At 38.7% G+C, this 18,483-nt stretch overlaps 1 long non-coding RNA gene across 2 annotated transcripts; it reads right to left on the reverse strand.

Moving 5' to 3' along the window:
- Positions 1-7,332: 7,332 nt before the first annotated feature.
- On the reverse strand, positions 7,333-15,752 carry LOC143673184 (uncharacterized). 2 transcript variants are annotated; one of them, XR_013170235.1, is made up of 3 exons: positions 9,468-15,752; positions 7,958-8,142; positions 7,333-7,809 (listed from the first exon to the last, which is right to left on the reverse strand). It is a non-coding gene; the product is annotated as an uncharacterized LOC143673184 (long non-coding RNA). The 2 variants fall into 2 exon arrangements; XR_013170234.1 differs by having other exon boundaries at positions 9,377-15,752.
- Positions 15,753-18,483: the final 2,731 nt, after the last annotated feature.

An 18,483-nucleotide genomic window follows, 5' to 3' on the forward strand; every position in this document is an offset into this window, starting at 1 on the left:
CTTAATCAAAGGTCCCATCCTAAACAATGGGTTTGGCACCATAAGATTGGATTAGGAAAAAGAACCTGGCTTTTCTGGGGTATACTACAACCTCAAACTAGCACACCCCTTCAATATGTAGGTTCAGATATTCTTTTACAAAGTTTTCTTGGATTATAGGATTATAGTTTTCTATTAGCTCTTTTTGAGTGTTCTTCTCTTCTTCTTCTTCCTTCTCTATCTCCTCTTCCTTTTCCTTCTCCTTCTGCCCCTCTCTTTCTTCTTCTCATCTTTTTCCTCTTCCTCTTCTTCTCTTTCTCCTTTGGAGACTATTTATACATATTTTGGATTTTATTTTCCTGTCTTCCATTTCATGCATTTTCTTCTTTTTAAAATTGCGTTCCCATTCTCTTGGTTGTTCTTCTACATTTCCTTGATGTCCCTTATTAAATTTCCATGAGTCTGTTCTCCCTTAGGCACATTTGATTTCGTCTTCATTTATGATATGAGTTTGTCTTTTGCTATCATTTCTATTCTCAGTTCAATCAACCTTCATTTTATTTCTTCCTGTTTGAGGGCAATTTCAGTTCTTTCCTTAAAAAAAATCCTTATTAAAGGTGCTTTTTATATACCCAAATGCTTCTTGGAGAATATTTTATTCTTTTTGGAGTATTCATTTTACGGTTTCCTTTGCCTGTTTGATTTGGGGAGTAGTTTATCTGTTGACATTTTTTGATTCTTAATTTCTGTTTCTGTTTTTTTTTTCCTTATAGTAATTTTATAGAGATGAAGGCTGCTGAAATCTTTGCATTTTATGGACAGGATTTGTCATTTGCAATGTGTATCATTTATGAATTGCTACACACACAAAAAAAACACCCTAAAACTTTAGTGGTCTTATATATAATGGAATGTTTTTCAGCTGTAGAAAAGAATGAAGTTCATATATATGAGTCACAAAGACATTATGTTGAGGGGAATAAACTTGACACAAAAGGAAAAATATTGTATGATCTCACTGATATGAAATAACTAGAGTAAAAAAAAGTCATATAGTCAGAAACCAGAATTTAAGTTAGTAGGGGCCAGGGTAGGAGTGGGAAATGGGGAGTTAATGTTTAATTGTGTTTAGGGTGATGATAAAGTTTTGGTGGTGGATGGTTGAGGATAGCATAACTTGTGAGTGTGGTTAGCTTCACTGAATGTACGTTTAAAAGTGGCTAAAATAGGAAATTTTAGTTTGTGTATATTGTACCAGAGTAAAAATTAAAATAAAAAACCATAGGATTGTACAACTCAAAGAGTGAACTCTGACATAAACTAAGGACTATAGTTAATAGGATAGTTGTGATAATATTGCTTCATCAGTGTGCTGGTTTGAAAGGATGTATGTACCCTAGAAAAGCCATGTTTTAATCCTAATTCCATTTTGTAAAGACAGCTGTTTCTTCTAATCCCTATTCAGCACTGTATGTTGGAAACTTTAATGAGATTATCTCCATGGAAATGTGACTCAATCAAGTGTGGGTATTAAACTTGATTAGGTGGAGATGTGTTTCCACCCATTCTATGTGGGTCTTGATTAGTTTACAGGAATCCTATAAAAGAAGAAGTATTTTGGAGAAAGTTTCAGAATGACACAGAACCACAATGCAGAGAGTCTACTAGCCAGCGACCTTTGGAGACGAAGAAGGAAAACTCCTCCTGGGGAGCTTTATGAAACAAGAAGCTAGAAGAGAAAGCTAACAGACTTCATCATGTGCCCTTCCAGCCAAGAGAGAAACCTGGAACATCATTGGCCTTCTTGAACCAAGGTATCTTTCCCTGGATGCCTTACATTGGACATTTCTATAGACCTGTTTTAATTGGGACATTTTCTCAGCCTTAGAATTATAAACTAGCAACTTATTAAATTCCCCTTTTTAATAGCCATTCTGTTTCTGGTATACTGCATTCTGGCAGCTAGCAAACAAGAACAATCAGTTGTAGCGCACTTATGGTACCACACTAATGCAAAATATTAATAGGGAACATTGTGTGTATGGTGGAAGATGTAGGTGAGCTCTGTGCTTTCTGCATGATTTTTCTGTAAACCTACAACTTCTCTAATAAAAAAGAAAGAGGGGGAAAAAACACAACCGCAACAGTGGTTTAAAACAGAAACCTAGTGGCTTACATGTGCGTACTGGCTGGGTGGTTCTGCAGTTTCCCTCTTGGGCAAATTTGTCTGGGCCTGGGCTCACCTGGGATGAGCATTGGGACACTCTGTCCATGTTGGCTTTCATCTTCAAGGCAGTGTCCCAAGAGGAATAACAGCAGGAGCTGCAAGGCCTCTTGAGGCCTGGGCTCAGAAGTCACACAGTGTCACTTTTACAGCAGTCTATTCATCAAAGCAAATCACAGGACTAGCCCAGATTCAGGGAGGGGCAGAAGAACGCAAAGTCACATTGCCAAGCAGCACTCGCATATGGCTGGGAGGAATTGCATTCATCTTTCTGAGCGATCTGCTACAGAACATCCTTAGTTCAAGAGAACCCTCTTCTATTTTTCATAATGTGGATATGTAAGAATTGCTGCTTTTTAATGGATGGAGTTTTTGAGGAAAGCCAAGGAGGCTGGAGTTGGGTTTCCTTTAACTGTTTGTTCTCTTTTGCATTTGAGAATTCTAAATTTTTCTTTCTAGCTTTATTTACTTTACCACCAAGTCTCCAAAGGACACTTACCTCTTCTTGTTCAGCCTCTTCTCCCCAAGAAGTGGTGTTCTCCTGTGGCTGCCACCTCAAATCCAACACACTTTAAAAACCCTTCTCTGTAGCTGTGCTCTGATGTACTGGGAAACTTTTCCAGTATTTTCACTCTTGGGGTGGAATTTCTCCTTCTGGGGATGCTTTTTGGTAAATCTTAAGCTCTTTCTTCCTTTGTTTTCTTTTCTACGGAGACTTCAGTAGCTCTGCAAAGGCTTGTGATGGCACTTTAGATTAGCTCTTCTAGAAATGGATTTGAAGTTATTAATATTCTTTGTCTCCTGGTTATGCTGATAGTGTAGGATTTGTGCTGTCTTATTTGTCCTTCTTGTTGAATGGTGTCATTTGTTGTAGAGTGTGGGTAGACAGCTGCCATTACCTCAGGAACCTAGAGGTCTGGTCCTTGCATGACTCCTCATGACTAATTGTTTCCATATCCTCATCTCCTTGCTCTCCGTGCTACACTTCTAGACACATTTTCAGATCTGTTCATCAATTCCTTTTTTCCTGTGTCTAATTTGTCATTTCAATGTCAAGTTTAATTTTCCCTTTGAAGGTGCCAGCTTATTGGGGGCATTTAGAGTTTAACTCATCCACTCTGTAGCAGGCTTCAGAAGAGCTGTTGTCTCCAGGGCAAAACCTAACTCAGAAGTCAGCTTATTGTTTATGGTTCCCATTTTAATGCATTGCTCCTTTTAAATTTTCTAACTTCCCACTCCCCTTTTTCAGGAGCTTTTGATGCTTGCTTGCGAATCCAAGGATGCTTTAAAAAGCATGATGATGCCAATTTACTCAGCATCTAATTGTTTCTGGCCAGAGACACTTAAGTCCCATTATTTATTTTTCATTGCTGCTTTTTCATCATCACTAGGCACACCCATCATCTCTAGGCCAATTACATAGAGATATTAAGAGGAGCCAGAGAAATTGATTGGGAAATATAGAAGCATTTGAAGTATGAAAAAATGAAGACATCATTGACTGCAAATAGACTCTTCCCTTTCTATGAGCATTTATGCGAGTTTAATCTGGGCCATGCTGAAACTCAGAATAGGAATCTGAACTAGAACTAGAATGTGAACTACATGAAGTTGTCTCAGAGGATGCAGCCTGAAGCTTAATTAATTTTGCACATTGAAAGCCTGTCTGGGGACAAAGCAGAGTTCTCTTTAATATATTCAATTTTTCCCCAATAAAGGAGGCTGATGGTAAGGGCAAAGACTTACCATATATTTATAACTTCTATTTAGCAATGGTTGTGCCTTTTGTTATTCCAAACCACAGGGCAGGTAGTCCTGAATTTTTTTATTTGATTAACTCACACTATGACCTGAGACCCTGTTCTTTGGATTTTTGCTATTCTGCCAAGTTACGTTAACAGGCTATGAGCTTCCTGACTGACCTCAAACTGATTATACAGTCCTCAGCCTCGCTCCACATTTTCAAACCAAAGTGAGAATAATTTTTACTTAATATGGGTAAACTAATGCATGTCTCCACTATCATTGACTACTTCCAAATTTACTCACTCTTTTGTTGCTATAATTTGACTTTTAAATATATATCTTCATAATTTAAATCTTCCAGTTGTGATTTCAGTTCACAAGCTAGTTGAGTGGCACGGTTGCAGGTGATTAAAGCTCTGACAGTGCTGCTTCGTTTATGAGCTGTGTGCATTGAACATCCATACGGGAAAAAATCAGATGCCTTGGGGAGGGGGTCCTTTTTAGAAAAGCCTGCTTTTCATTAAAGTTCTTTCACTGAAGGTAAATTAGCTAGCTCACATCTTTGGGATGACTCTGAGGGTTGGGAAATGTATCCTTCCTTTTCTATGGGAGAGAAGGGGAAAGGATCTCGAAAATCTAAAATAGGCTTTGTATCATAGAGATGACTCCAGCTAAAAAGAGATAAATGGGGCAACTGAATAGGAAGAATCAGAATTTCAAGCTGCCTATGAGGCATCTTCATGCTTATTAGCACTGGGCAGACATTTAATGACCACCACCTTCCTTTTCTAAGCATGCATCGCCTCTAGCCAGAGAAGGACACATCTGTGTAGACCTAGCACTTGGGGTGGAGGAAGGTGTCAGAATTCATTTTACAGTGACAGCTGCCGGATTGAAAGTGCTCTCAACATTCTTGGTTTGACATAGAGAGACAAAGAGCAGGGCAGTCTGTGCTAAATTGTTTTCCAGAATGCGGGAGGCATCCATTCCTAGACTGTCAAGCAAACTTCATAAGTTCCACAAGACAAGACAATTTTGTCAGGGTAGTTGTGTTTCCAGGTTTTTGAAACAGAGTTGACTTTCTAGTGAGTTCTTTTCAGTGGTTATGAGTATATTAGTTCCCAAATGAATTTTCCCTTATCTTCTTTTGGTGCCACCATAACTGCTATCTGCAAGAAGGATGCTATTAAAGGACTGGTTCTTTGAAATACCCAGTTTGGCCCTACATTTCTGTTTTATAAAATCATCACATTTCTTCTGCAGAGTTGCATACTTCTGTGGAGTTAAATACACTTCCAGACATATTTTAAAAAAAACTTTTTAATTATGCAGTATAACATATGTACACAGCAAAGAAATAAAAAAGCAATAGTTTTCAAAGCACTCTTCAACAAGTAGCTGCAGGACAGATCCCAGAGTTTGTCATGGGCTATCATATAATCCTCTCAGATTTTTCCTTCTAGCTGCTCCAGAATATAGGAGGCTAGAAGGCTTAAATATTTTTTTTATCATCACAATCCACTTTTTTTCCTTCTTTTTTTGTGAAAAATAACATATATACAAAAAAGCTATAAATTCAAAGCACAGCACAACAATTAGTTGTAGAACATATTTCAGAGTTTGACATGAGTTACAATTCCACAATTTTAGGTTTTTATTTCTAACTGTTCTGAAATATTGGAGACTAAAAGAGATATCAATTTAATGATTTAGCATTCATATTCATTTGTTAAATCCTGTCTTCTATGTATAAATCCACCATCCCTTTGATCTTTCCATCCTTCTCTTTAGGGGTGTTTAATCTATGGCCATTCTAAATTTTTCATATTGGAAGGGTCTATCACTAATATAGGTATGGAGATGGAACTATGTGATGCTCTGGAGAGTTGGGCCCTCTCGTTTCAGGACTTATCTGGACCGGGGAGCCATCTGGAGGTTGTAGGTTCCTGGAAAGTTGCTCTAGTGCAGGGAACCCTTGTGGAATCTTATATATTGCCCTAGGTGCTCTTTAGGATTGGCTAGAACGATCCTGGTTGGGGTTTGGCAGGTTATGATAGGTAGCTAGGTCTACTGGAAGTTTGCATTAAGAGCAACCTCCAGAGTAGCCTCTCAACTCTATTTGAACAGAGAAGTTACACTATTTTCCTCCCTTTTGGTCAGGATGGAATTGTTGATTCCATGGTGCCAGGTCTGGATTAATTCCTGGGAGTCATCTCCCATATTGCCAGGGAGACTTTCACCCCTGGATGTCACGTCCCATGTAGTGGGGAGGGCAATGATTTCACTTGCAGAGTTGGGCTTAGAGAGAGTGAGGCCTCATCTGAGCAACAACAGAGTTCCTCCAGAAGTAACTCTTAGGCATGCTAATAGGTAGTCTAAGCTTCTCTACTACCTACAGAAGCTTCATAAGAGTAAGCCTCATAATTGAGGGTATGGCCTATTGATTTGAGTGTCCCTAAAGTTTGACACAGTATCAGGGGATCCCCTGATGGTAAAGTTTAATAGTTCCATATTCTTTATCCCCTCCCTCAGGGGACTTTGTCAATATTTTTTGATTATCTGCTTAATATACTCTAGGATGTATCCAGGCATTACAATAATATATACAGGATTAAAGGACTTCTTTCTTATTCTGTGCTCCCTGTGTTTCAGTTGTTCAAATGAGCTATACAGATAGGTTGAATTAGATTATGCACTACAGAAAATTTCAGTTCCAGACCAAATAAAACTTCTTCCATTGGTCTCAAAGGGAATGTATGGTTCTAAAATATAGACACTGTCTTCCTTACCCCTATGTTCTGAATTACTTTAACCCCAACCTGTTTGGCTTCATACTTATCTCTAAATATCAGGTTATATATATAAAATAGCCTCTCAAAATCCAGAAATAATAATCATCACTCTGGACTTAATGAGTCTGCTCTAAAAGCTTATAATCTAGGCCCCTGTTTTCTTATAAGCACTTTCTGGTTTCTTATAAGTGTTTTCCCTGTTTTCTTGTAAGCATTTTCTAGACATAGTTTACCTTTTCTGATTCATTTGGTCTCTCAACATCCCTAAGAGAAAGGGACACCTGCCTTTTTTTTAAAAAACAAAGATTGCTTTATGTACAAATACAAACATACTAATAACAAAGCATGGAGGAAATATGCATACTGTTATAGTCCTCGTTTCTTTTTTTTATTGTGCATAAAATGGATGCTTGTTTATTTGTACATTTCTATGGTACGTAGTATTTGTGTTTTGGGTGTTCATCATATGGTACATATATAATGAAGCCACATATCGTGCAATTATACAACAGTTTATACAAATACGTTCTGACCAGACAAAGAGGCATAAGAATATAGCTGTGAATTAAGGGATGTCTTCATCCCAAGCAAATACTTAAGGTCCAGGTTCACCAAAAGGGTTTGCCCACTGCTGGTCCCAGATGGGTGGATCTGGCCCACAACCATGCTGAGAAGGGACTTCACTTGTAAGGTCCAAATCAGAAGGATCCTGGAGAGGATGGATCAGTTCTATGGGCTCAGGTCCTCCTAAATTGAGCCTGCGCTTCTCTTCGGTCACAGATTCCAGATGTAGTTCTAAGCAGATCCAGTCACCAATATGTGTGATTATTTGGGGGATTAGTCCTCGTTTCTTTAGCTGTTCACATGGTCTTGCTTCATATTTCTCACTACCTTCTTCCACTACCCATTCCTCACAGCAAGCACTTCAGCTGTCCATGGTTCTTTGTCTGGTGGGATGATCCAACTCTTCATTCCTGAAGTTTCTAGGCCATTTGTAGTCCTGCATGGATTGGGTTGTTGCACTTTTCCTTTGACTTTATTCACAGGCCATGTGTTCTAGTTTGCTAGCTGCCGGAATGTGATATACCAGAAAAGGAATAACTTTTAAAAACAGGAATTTATTAATTTGCAAGTTTACAGTTCTAATACCATGAAAATGTGCAAGTTAAAGCAAGTCTATAAAAATGTCCAAATTAAGGCAGCAACAAGAGGTTACCTTCACTCAGGAAAGGTCAATGAAGTTCAAGGTTTCTCTCAACTTGAAAGGCACATGGAGAACTTGGTGATAACTGCTAGCTTTCTCTCCTGGCTTCTTGTTTCATGAAGCCCTCCAGGGGGCATTTTCCTTCTTCATCTCCAAAGGTCTCTGGTTGCATGGGCTCTGGGACACCCACCTTTTGTCTATGGATTAAGTGAATACAGAAAGAAAAGTGATCTAAACATTTGTACAGTAAGTGGTCTGGGTCCAGAATATGTGAGCTTATTTTTTTCTCTTAAAAAATTTTTTTGTGTTATATATAAACAATATAAAACTTTCCATTTTAACTAATTTTGTAATAAAAACAGTACTTCTGAAATCTACGGTGTCCAAAACTTCAATTCAATTTGGAAAAAAGTTCACAATCCCTTAATACCATCCCTTAATTGTGCAGACTTAACAAAAACAATAAATATGTTATGAAAAGTATAAAGGATGGTGCTTGCAAACTCTTCATCCCCACAAAGGGAATGGAGGGAAAATCCAGGACAAAAAAAGTAATTGCCCTCTTGGCAAACTGGCTCCAAGTTGGAAATCAATTACATGGGCAGAACTTGAAGGCAATATTTTGAAAAGTTAACATTTAAAATTTGGTTTGTTACCTACTTCATCACTACCATGGACTAAAAATATTTTAGAAACATTAGAGTTTCTAGAACATTAATTGTAAACAGTTTTTTTTCTTCCACTTTTCTTGTTTGAGTTTTAAAAGAAGCAGTAAGGAGAGAAGAATATTTCAAATGAGGTAATTTTTGAATTATTTAATAACCAAAATGTTTCAGGTTGCATTTTGGCAGAGTAACAAATGTACTCTCAAGCTGCACCACCATGCTTTGCTGTCAGGAAGAAGCACAGCTGGCTCTGCTGAGACCTGCTCCAGGAAGGAGGGGATTGGGGAGGTAGGGTGGAGAGAGAGGAGCCATCGGGCCATCACTTGGCTCTCCAGCTCCACCTGGGCCCAACCTGGCTTTACTGTGGGAAGCCAGGTGTTCTTGGCTGCTGGAGGTCACTGAAAATTCTCCTAAGCATGATGCAGCTAAACTGTGCCCTGCTTCTGAGATTGCTGAGCAGGGCTTTGTGTAGAGCAGGTCTGATGACCTGCTAGGAGGATCCATTTATGTCCTCCTGCAGGAGAGTGGCAATCGGCACCATTGTATCGGTGCCTGGATTTGCAAACACAAGGCCATCAAAGATGACTAGCAAAACCATGTTCTCAGAGGACGGACGGAGAAGCTGAAGTCAGCACCTTAAGGAGGTGCACATTTTATAAACAATAATGGGGAATTGGATGCTAAATATACTGCAAATAGATTAGCAGGGACTCACGTGCTGTCTGGGTGCCCTCAAGCATGTACACACACACACACTCACACACACCTCACAGGCAGGCCAGGAGAGTCTCCTCCTGGGGTCTAGGGCTGTCTTGGGTTCTGGTGGGCCCTGGGTAGGTCTTTATCAGGGACCTCACCTCCATCCTGGAGCCACTCCCTGATCCAAGTGCTTGAGTACGGAGAGAAAAACGAGGGCAGCAGGGAGAAATGGGGAAGAGAAAGGAAGAACCTGCAAGGAAGGGAGGGGAGGAGAGAGAACATGGCAGAGGGTAGAGCAGGGAGTGGCACCCAGACTTGGCACCTGCCCTGCAGAGCTTCCAGCCCCACCTCCCCCTGGGCTGATGCCCTGTCCTAGCTCTTCAGCTGCCACCCGAGGCTCCCACTTGGCCTGAACACCCTCCCTCCCAGGTACCCTCTGAGCTGGCAAATCCAAAACAAATCTGCTATGGGCTCTGTCACGCTGGTGAGCAGTACAGGCTGGGGGATGCCCAAAGAGCTGACTCAGACAAATTCAGTCTCCCTGATTTAGAAGATGATTACCATTGTAGAACATGTAATAACGAACTGTCAAAATTGCCCCCAGTCATAAACAGTAAGAGGGGCTTGTGGCTCCTTTTATAATTATAAGGACAAAGCACATTTCACAACCCCGTGCCTTTCCCCCCACCATCTTCTCAGCACTTGGCATTGAGCAAACTCATGAAGGGGTCAACACTTGGTAGAGCAGAGCCTGTGTTCAAGTCTCGCTCTTAATAGGAGCCCAGGCTCTCACTGCCACTGGAAGACTAAGGCTTTGAGGTCTCTTTCTTGCCTCCAGAATTCACAGGACCTCCTCCTGTGCCCAGGGTGAAGGCTCCAAGCTCCTTCCTTCCCAGCCCCATGCAAGGGCACAACTGCTCCCTAAGCCTCGCTCTCTCTTCCCACCACTCCTGGAGGTCCCAGGATGGACTTAGCTCCATACAGTGTTCAGCCTGGAGTCTGGGTAGAAATTCAGATTCCTGGACTCCACCCAGACACGCTGACCTAGAACCATTATGGGAAGGATGAAAAGCACTTGGCTCAGGAATTTACATTGTGTGATAGATTCTTCTGGGTTGATTCTTAAATACTCTGAAGCAGAGATTTTCCGGGTGGGGTGCCTGCCCCTTGAGAGGTGCAAAGGGGATCCCCAGAGGTGTGGAAAGGAGGTATTAGAACTTCTACTTATTATTTGTTTTTATTCTTGAAGTTGATATTTCTTTTATAAAATTCACAAATTTAAAGTCTTGGTTCTTCCTTAAATTTTTAAGAGCATTCTTGAGGCATAAATTATATATAATAAAATTCACCCAAGTTAAGTGTAGAATTCAGGAACTTTAAGTCAATTTATACAGTTTGTCAGTCCTCTCCAACAATCTGATTTTAGAAAATTTTCTTCACCCCAAAAGATCCCTTGTGTCCCTTTCTAGTCAATCTCTGTTTCCACCCCATCCCAGGCAACCGCTACTCTGCTTTTTGTCTTTATAGAGTTTTCTTTTCCTGTAAATTTCATATAAAAGGAATTATATTATTTAAATTAATTTTTTATTTTTTTAAAAAATAACAAACGCAAATATTTTTAACTTACAATCATCCTGTTCTACATGTATAATCAGTAATTCGCAATATCATCACATAGTTGCATATTCATCAGCATGATCATTTCTTAGAGCATTTGCATCAATTCAGAAAAAGAAATAAAAAAACAACAGAAAAAAATTCATACATACTATACCCCTTACTCCTCCCTTTCATTGATCACTAGCATTTCAATTTAAATTTATTTTAACATTTGTTCCCCCATTATTTATTTTTATTCCATATGTTTTACTCGTCTGTTGATAAGGTAGATTAAAGGAGCATCAGACACAGGGCTTTCAGAATCACACAGTCACATTGTGAAAGCTATATCATTATACAATCATCTTCAAGAAACACGCCTACTGGAACACAGCTCTACATTTTCAGGCAGTTCCCTCCAGCCTCTCCATTACATCTTTAATAACAAGGTGATATCTACTTAATGAGTAAGAATAACCTCCAGGATAACCTCCCGACTCTGTTTGGAATCTCTCAGCCATGGTCATGGACACTATTTTGTCTCATTTCACTCTTCCCCCTTTTGATCAAGAAGATTTTCTCAATCCCTTGAGGCTGAGTCCCAGCTCATTCTAGGATTTCTGTGCCACATTGCCAGAAAGGTCCACACCCCTGGGAGTCATGTTCCACGTAGACAGGGGGAGGGCAGTTGAGTTTGCTGTCTGTATTTGCTGGAGAGAGAGGCCACATCTGAGCAACAAAAGAGGTTCTCTTGGGGGTGACCGTTAGGCCTAATTTTAAGTATGCTTGACCTATCCTTTGAGGGGTTAAGTTTCATGTGAACAAACCCTAAGATTGGGGCTCAGCCTATTGCTTTGGTTGTCCACACTGCTTGTGAGAATATCAAGAGTTCAACTTGGGGAAGTTGAATTTTCCCCCTTTCTCACCATTCCCTGAAGGGGACTTTGCAAATTTTTTTGGAATCATAATACATTATGGATCTTTTACATCTAGTTTCTTTGGCTTTGCCAAATGTTTGTGAGGTTTCAGCTTGTATTAATAGTTTGTTAGTTTTTATTGCCAAGTAGTATTTCATGATATGGGTATCCTAGTTTGCTAGCTGCCAGAATGCAATATACCAGAAATAGAATGGCTTTTAAAGAAGGGAATTTAATAAGTTGCTAGTTTACAGTTCTAAGGCCAAGAAAATGTCCCAATTACAATAAGTCTATAGAAATGTCCAATCAAAGGTATCCAGGGAAAAATACCTTGGTAGAAGAAGGCCAATGAAGTTCAGAGTTTCTCTCTCAAGTGCAAAGGCCCATGGCAAACACAGTCAGAGTTTTCTCTCATCTGGAAGGGCACACGGCAAACACTGCATCATTTGCTAGCTTCTTCTCCTAGCTTTCTGTTTTATGAAGCTCCCTGGGAGACATTTTCCTTCTTCATCTCCAAGGGTCGCTGGCTGGTCCTCTGCTTCTCATGGCTATCTTGTTTTGCTCTGCTCTCTCTGAATCTCTCATTCTCCAAAATGTTTCCTCTTTTATAGGACTCCAAAAATTTATCAATACCCACCGAAATGGGGGGAGACATGTCATCACCTAATCCAGTTTAACAACCACTCTTGATTAAATTACATCTCCAGGGAGCTGATCTGATTACAGTTTCAAACATACAGTATTGAATAGGGATTATTCTGCCTTTGTGAAATGGGATTTAGATTAAAACACAACTTTTCTAGGGGACATACATCTTTTCAAACCAGCACAATGTAAATACTACATTTTATTTGTCTATCACCTTACAATGGACATTTGGATTGTTTCCAATTTGGGGCTTCTAGGAATAATGCCATTTAAACAACTTTTTTTCATGGAAGGATGTTTTCACATCTTTTGGGTGAATTCCTACGAGTGGAATTGCTGAGTCACAGTGTGTGGGGACCTGGGGGCTGAACTGTTCCCTAAGTCTTTGTAGAACTTGAAAGCATGCCCCCGCTTACCTGACCTGGGTCAGTTAGTGTTTAAGCTAACCTCCAGAAGGAAGGAGAATGTGCAGAGGGTCAATGTACATAAAAAACAAGACTCTTCTCTGTGTAGGATGTTGATCTATGCCCTACCACCTTCCTGGAGTCCTTGTGATGTTATTCATGTTTACTGTGATCTACAAAGCAATCTATAATCCTTCCCCCATGCACACAAACTACAATTAGTCCTACCCTCATGTCACAAGACCCCTCTGTTCTACCCATGTCCTCATACTCAATGGAATGTCTTTATCTCCAGACCCTATAACTGGCCCTGTTGATTCCGGCCTAAGTGCAGAGTGTTTTCACCTGAGCTCTGAATACACCACCTCATAGCAAGGTAATTCCTTCTTTGCTCCTGTAAGTAAATTCCTAAAATGAAGTTCATGTCTCAGTCCATACCTAGCACTTTCTTTGGTCTCTCAGCTGGAAGGCCCCTGAGGGCTGGGATATAGGGTAAGTTTATGTTTACCTTTTTAAGAAACTGCCAAAATGTTTTCTGAAGTGGCTGTCATATTTAAAATTCCCACCAACAAAGTATGATGGTTCTGGTTGCTCCACATCCTCATCAACACTTTTTGTTGTCCGTCCTTTTTACGGTAGCTGGTATGGTTCTCATTTGCATTTCTTTAATAACTAATGATGCTGAGAATCCCTAAATGCACTTGTTAGTCATTTGTATCTCTTCTTTGGTGAATTGTCTATTCAAATATATTATGCATTTAAAAAGTTGGGTTATCTTATTGAGTTGTAGGAGTTTTTAGATATTCTTGCTACAAGTCCTTTATCAGATACATGATTCGCAAATATTTCCTCTCAGTTTGTGTTTTGTATCTTCATTTTCTTAATGGTGTTTTTTTAAGCACAAAAGCTTCTTAATCTTATCAAAGTCCAATTAGTCATTTTATTTTCTTTTATGGATTATGTTTTTGGGTCCTAGGAACTCTTTGTCTCACCCAAAGTCATGAAGATTTTCTTCTATGTTCCCTTCAATAAATTTTATAGTTTTAGGTCTTGTATTGTCTATGCACTATTTTGAGTTAATTTTTGTATATGTTGGAATGTAGGTGACTAAATTCATCTTTGTGTATGTGGATATTCAATTGTCCAAGTACCATTTCTTCAATATATTTTTAAAAAGTCAATAAAGAAATTTTCATATCAACAATTTTGCACAGTGTCCTCACTCAATTTCTTAACCAGTTGGCATATGCCATGTAAGAACTCCAGGTGTCTCTAGGTAGAAGAGAAATCAAGATTTAAGGGATAATTTTGATTACTAAATTGTTATATAAACATTCCTTTTTGCTTTCTGAAGTAGGCAGAGAAAAATACCTAGAATTTCTGAATAGTAATCCAGCTGCCTTGATCTCTGATAATGATTGTATCGTCCTTATCTTCTGTCCTACGGTTGTAAAAATCTTGTGACTAAGTTTCATTTGTACCCAGTTATCCAGTTTTTCAACTTTAGAGTCTTGTAATCACTAAAGACAGCCCCTAATGTCTATTAACAGAGGGTCTTGGATCAACCCGAAACTAATCCACTCCAAGTCCAAAGTTATCTTGATAACCAAGACTGGATCTAACAGAAGTAGGCCTGCCTGACATGTGCAGTAGCTTATACTTTAACCTACAAGTCACCTATACCTCATCCCACCATTTTCTTACATATGTTCTGTAACTAAGCATGTAACTAATCTATGCATGCTCAATAATTAGATCACCTCTAATTACATCATATGGAGCACTGTACTCATTATCCTAAACCCTGTTCATCATTTTCTCTAATAAAACTATCAGAATTACTGGAGTTTGGGGAGATAGATTTTGGGCCTGTAGGCCATCTGCTCCCTGATTACACACCTAGTAATAAACTCTTTCTCTCCTTGAAACTCCATTGTCTCAGGAATTGGTTATTGAGTGCAATGGGCAAAAGAATCCATGGCCTTTTTCCAGTAATACTTAGTTCCATAGCAGGAAGGCCTGGGAAGCGATGTCCTACCTTTCTTTTCACCAGGTGTATTTTGATATATTACAGGTTACATATACCTGGTTAGGCAGATGTACTGATCATGGTGTCCAGTTTTAACTAAAATAAACCTCAAAAAGTGAATGCATTTCTTTAAAAGTGCCTATTAATGGAGAGATGGTGAAAGTAATTTGTTAGTATTCCTACAAACTCTCCATTGATTGCCCAATTTGCTATATTCTCTGTCTACACCATTCTCTCTCTCTCTCTCTCTCTCTTTGGACATTCATGTGTTCCTTGGCCTCTTCTTGTCTCAAGGCAGGAAGGAGAGGGAATTACTTTAAGTTGTTTCTGAAAAGAAGCCAGGGAGGGCATGGTCAAACTTGCATTTCAGTAGGAAGAAGGAAAAATAGTTTGGATGGCAGCTTCTTCTCCAAGTTTGTTTCAGTAAAAAGTTCTGCTCTTCTGAATTATTTCCCAGAGGTCTTCCTTCCTAAAAGTACACACGCCAAAGATGTTTAGTCCACTCTATTCTCAGTTGGAGAACGGAGTCCTAAAAGAGGGGGTTCAAGCCATGAAGCTGGTCCAGCCATTTCTTCCATCTCTTCTTCAATTAGATGTTCACCATGACTGAAGCAGGAGCAAGGAAAAGATGCTTCCTTTTGGAGAACAGTCAGAACTATCGGTATGGGTGTGGCCACTAGAGTCAGGCTAAGTTCTCTCATTCCAGCTCCATGCAATGCACAGCTGTGTGATTTGGGGCAAATTAAGCTCTCTAACCCTTAGTTTCCTCATCTGCAAAATAGATGGAATAATGCACTTATCTCTGTGCATTGTTTTGAGAATTAAATGAGAAAATGCAAGTAAAGCATGTGCCTTATTGCCAGATACAAAATAAGCACTTCAAAATGTTAGCTATTGGGCGGGCCGCGGTGGCTCAGCGGGCAAAGTGCTTGCCTGCTATGGCGGAGGACCTCGGTTCGATTCCCGGCCCCAGCCCATGTAACAAAAACGGAGAAACAGAATACAATAAAACAAGAAAATGTTTAAAAGATGTTTCCCTTTCTTCCTTCCTTCCTTCCTTCTATCCTTCCTTCCTTCCTTCTCTCTGTCTTTCCTTTAAAAAAAAAAAAAATGTTAGCTATTATCATTATTATAAAGCAACTTCTTCAGCTGTTGACTTGTGAGTTTGCCATCAAGCTGCTGCCTTAGCCGCTGAATTTCCTAGTATTTGGCAGCTGTGTTGCAATTCCTGATGAGGTATATTATTTTGCTATTATGCTATATCTTTTGTTCCCCCAGTTCAGCTTGGCAACCAACTATAGCTTTCATAACTTGGTGACATTTTTCCTTTCACATATTCAGCCAGGTGGAGTTATGTTGAAGGAAAATCTCTGTGCTGATGCACTTCTGTATTCCCAGACTTCATTTAAAAAAGACACTTTCCTTATTGTATTGTGAAAAATTTGAAAGATACCAAAAAGTATAAAGAAAGAAATAAAAATCACCATCCAGAGAGAATTACTGTTAACATTTTAGTACATTTGTCCCTCCCTCCACAACCTCTTTCTCTATAGACATACAGATATGTATGTGTTTATTGACATAGATTGGCAAAGATAGATACACACCTCTATTTATATCTATATAACTTACATATAATGGATTGTCTTTCCCCTTTGTTCATTTAGCATTATAACATTTTTTCAAGCCATTGAGTATTCTTCAAAATTTTCATTTTTAGTGTCATGTTTTTAGAAATATTTGTATTTGCTCATTCTCTTTTCTCAATCTTGTTTTCCAGTTTTTATTATTATCAATGACACTATTATGAATATCCTAGCACATTTAAAGAAATCTTTTCATTTATTAGTTTCTTTATTAAGATATAATTTACAGTGAAATTATAGAATATAACTGCAGTTTGATGGGTCTTAACAACTGCATACAGCCCATAGCCACACCTTTATAAAAAACAGAAGCTTCCCATTATTCCAGAAAGTTATCTTGAGACACTTCCCACTATGTCTTTGCAACCCATCAGTTTATTTTTTTAATTTATTTTTTATTATTTTTTTGTATGCTGCATAGTAGGGGCTACATTTCATTCTTTTTCCATGTGACTATCCCATTACTACAGCACCATTTGTTGAATTTTTTTGGGGGGGGAAGAGTGAACTTTTTTTTATTAATAAAACCAATCAACATACAACATGAACATTCTTTTTTGTTTTAGGTTTTATTTTTTTTATTAATTAAAAAAATTAACAAAACATTTAGAAATCATTCCATTCTACATGTACAATCAGTAATTTTTAATATCATCACATAGTTGCATATTCGTCATTTCTTAGTACATTTGCATCAATTTAGAAAAAGAAATAAAAAGACAACAGAATAAGAATTAAAACGATAATAGAGAGAAAAAAAACCTATATTTCACATGCAGATTCATTCAATGTTTTAACATAATTGCATTACAATTAGGTAGTATTTTGCTGTCCATTTCTGAGTTTTTATATCCAGTCCTGTTGCACAGTCTGTATCCCTTCAGCTCCAATTACCCCTTCTCTCTTTTTTTTTTTAATTAACGGAAAAAAAGAAATTAACCCAACATTTAGAAATCATACCATTCTACATATGCAATCAGTAATTCTTAACATCATCACATAGATGCATAATCATCGTTTCTTAGTACATTTGCATCGGTTTAGAAGAACTAGCAACACAACTGAAAAAGATATAGAATGTTAATATAGAGAAAAAAGGAAAAGTAATAATAGTAAAAACAAAACAAGACAAAACAAAACAAAACAAAAACCTATAGCTCAGATGCAGCTTTATTCAGTGTTTTAACATGATTACTTTACAATTAGGTATTACCGTGCTGTACATTTTTGAGTTTTTGTATCTAGTCCTGTTGCACAGTCTGTATCCGTTCAGCACCAATTGCCCATTATCTTACCCTGTTTCTACCTCCTGCTGGACTCTGTTACCAATGACATATTCCAAATTTATTCTCGAATGTCCGTTCACATCAGTGGGACCATACAATATTTGTCCTTTAGTTTTTGGCTAGACTCACTCAGCATAATGTTCTCTAGGTCCATCCATGTTATTACATGCTTCATAAGTTTATCCTGTCTTAAAGTTGCATAATATTCCATCGTATGTATATACCACAGTTTGTTTAGCCACTCGTCTGTTGATGGACATTTTGGCTGTTTCCATCTCTTTGCAATTGTAAATAATGCTGCTATAAACATTGGTGTGCAAATGTCCGTTTGTGTCTTTGCCCTTAAGTCCTTTGAGTAGATTCCCAGCAATGGTATTGCTGGGTCGTATGGCAATTCTATACTCAGCTTTTTGAGGAACCCCCAAACTGTCTTTCACAGTGGTTGCACCATTTGACATTCCCACCAACAGTGGAGAAGTGTGCCTCTTTCACCGCATCCTCTCCAGCACTTGTCATTTTCTGTTTTGTTGATAATGGCCATTCTGGTGGGTGTGAGATGATATCTCATTGTGGTTTTGATTTGCATTTCTCTAATGGCCAGGGACATTGAGCATCTCTTCATGTGCCTTTTGGCCATTTGTATTT

This window comes from Tamandua tetradactyla, unplaced genomic scaffold (assembly GCF_023851605.1).
Source record: "Tamandua tetradactyla isolate mTamTet1 unplaced genomic scaffold, mTamTet1.pri scaffold_175_ctg1, whole genome shotgun sequence".
NCBI lineage: Eukaryota > Metazoa > Chordata > Mammalia > Pilosa > Myrmecophagidae > Tamandua > Tamandua tetradactyla.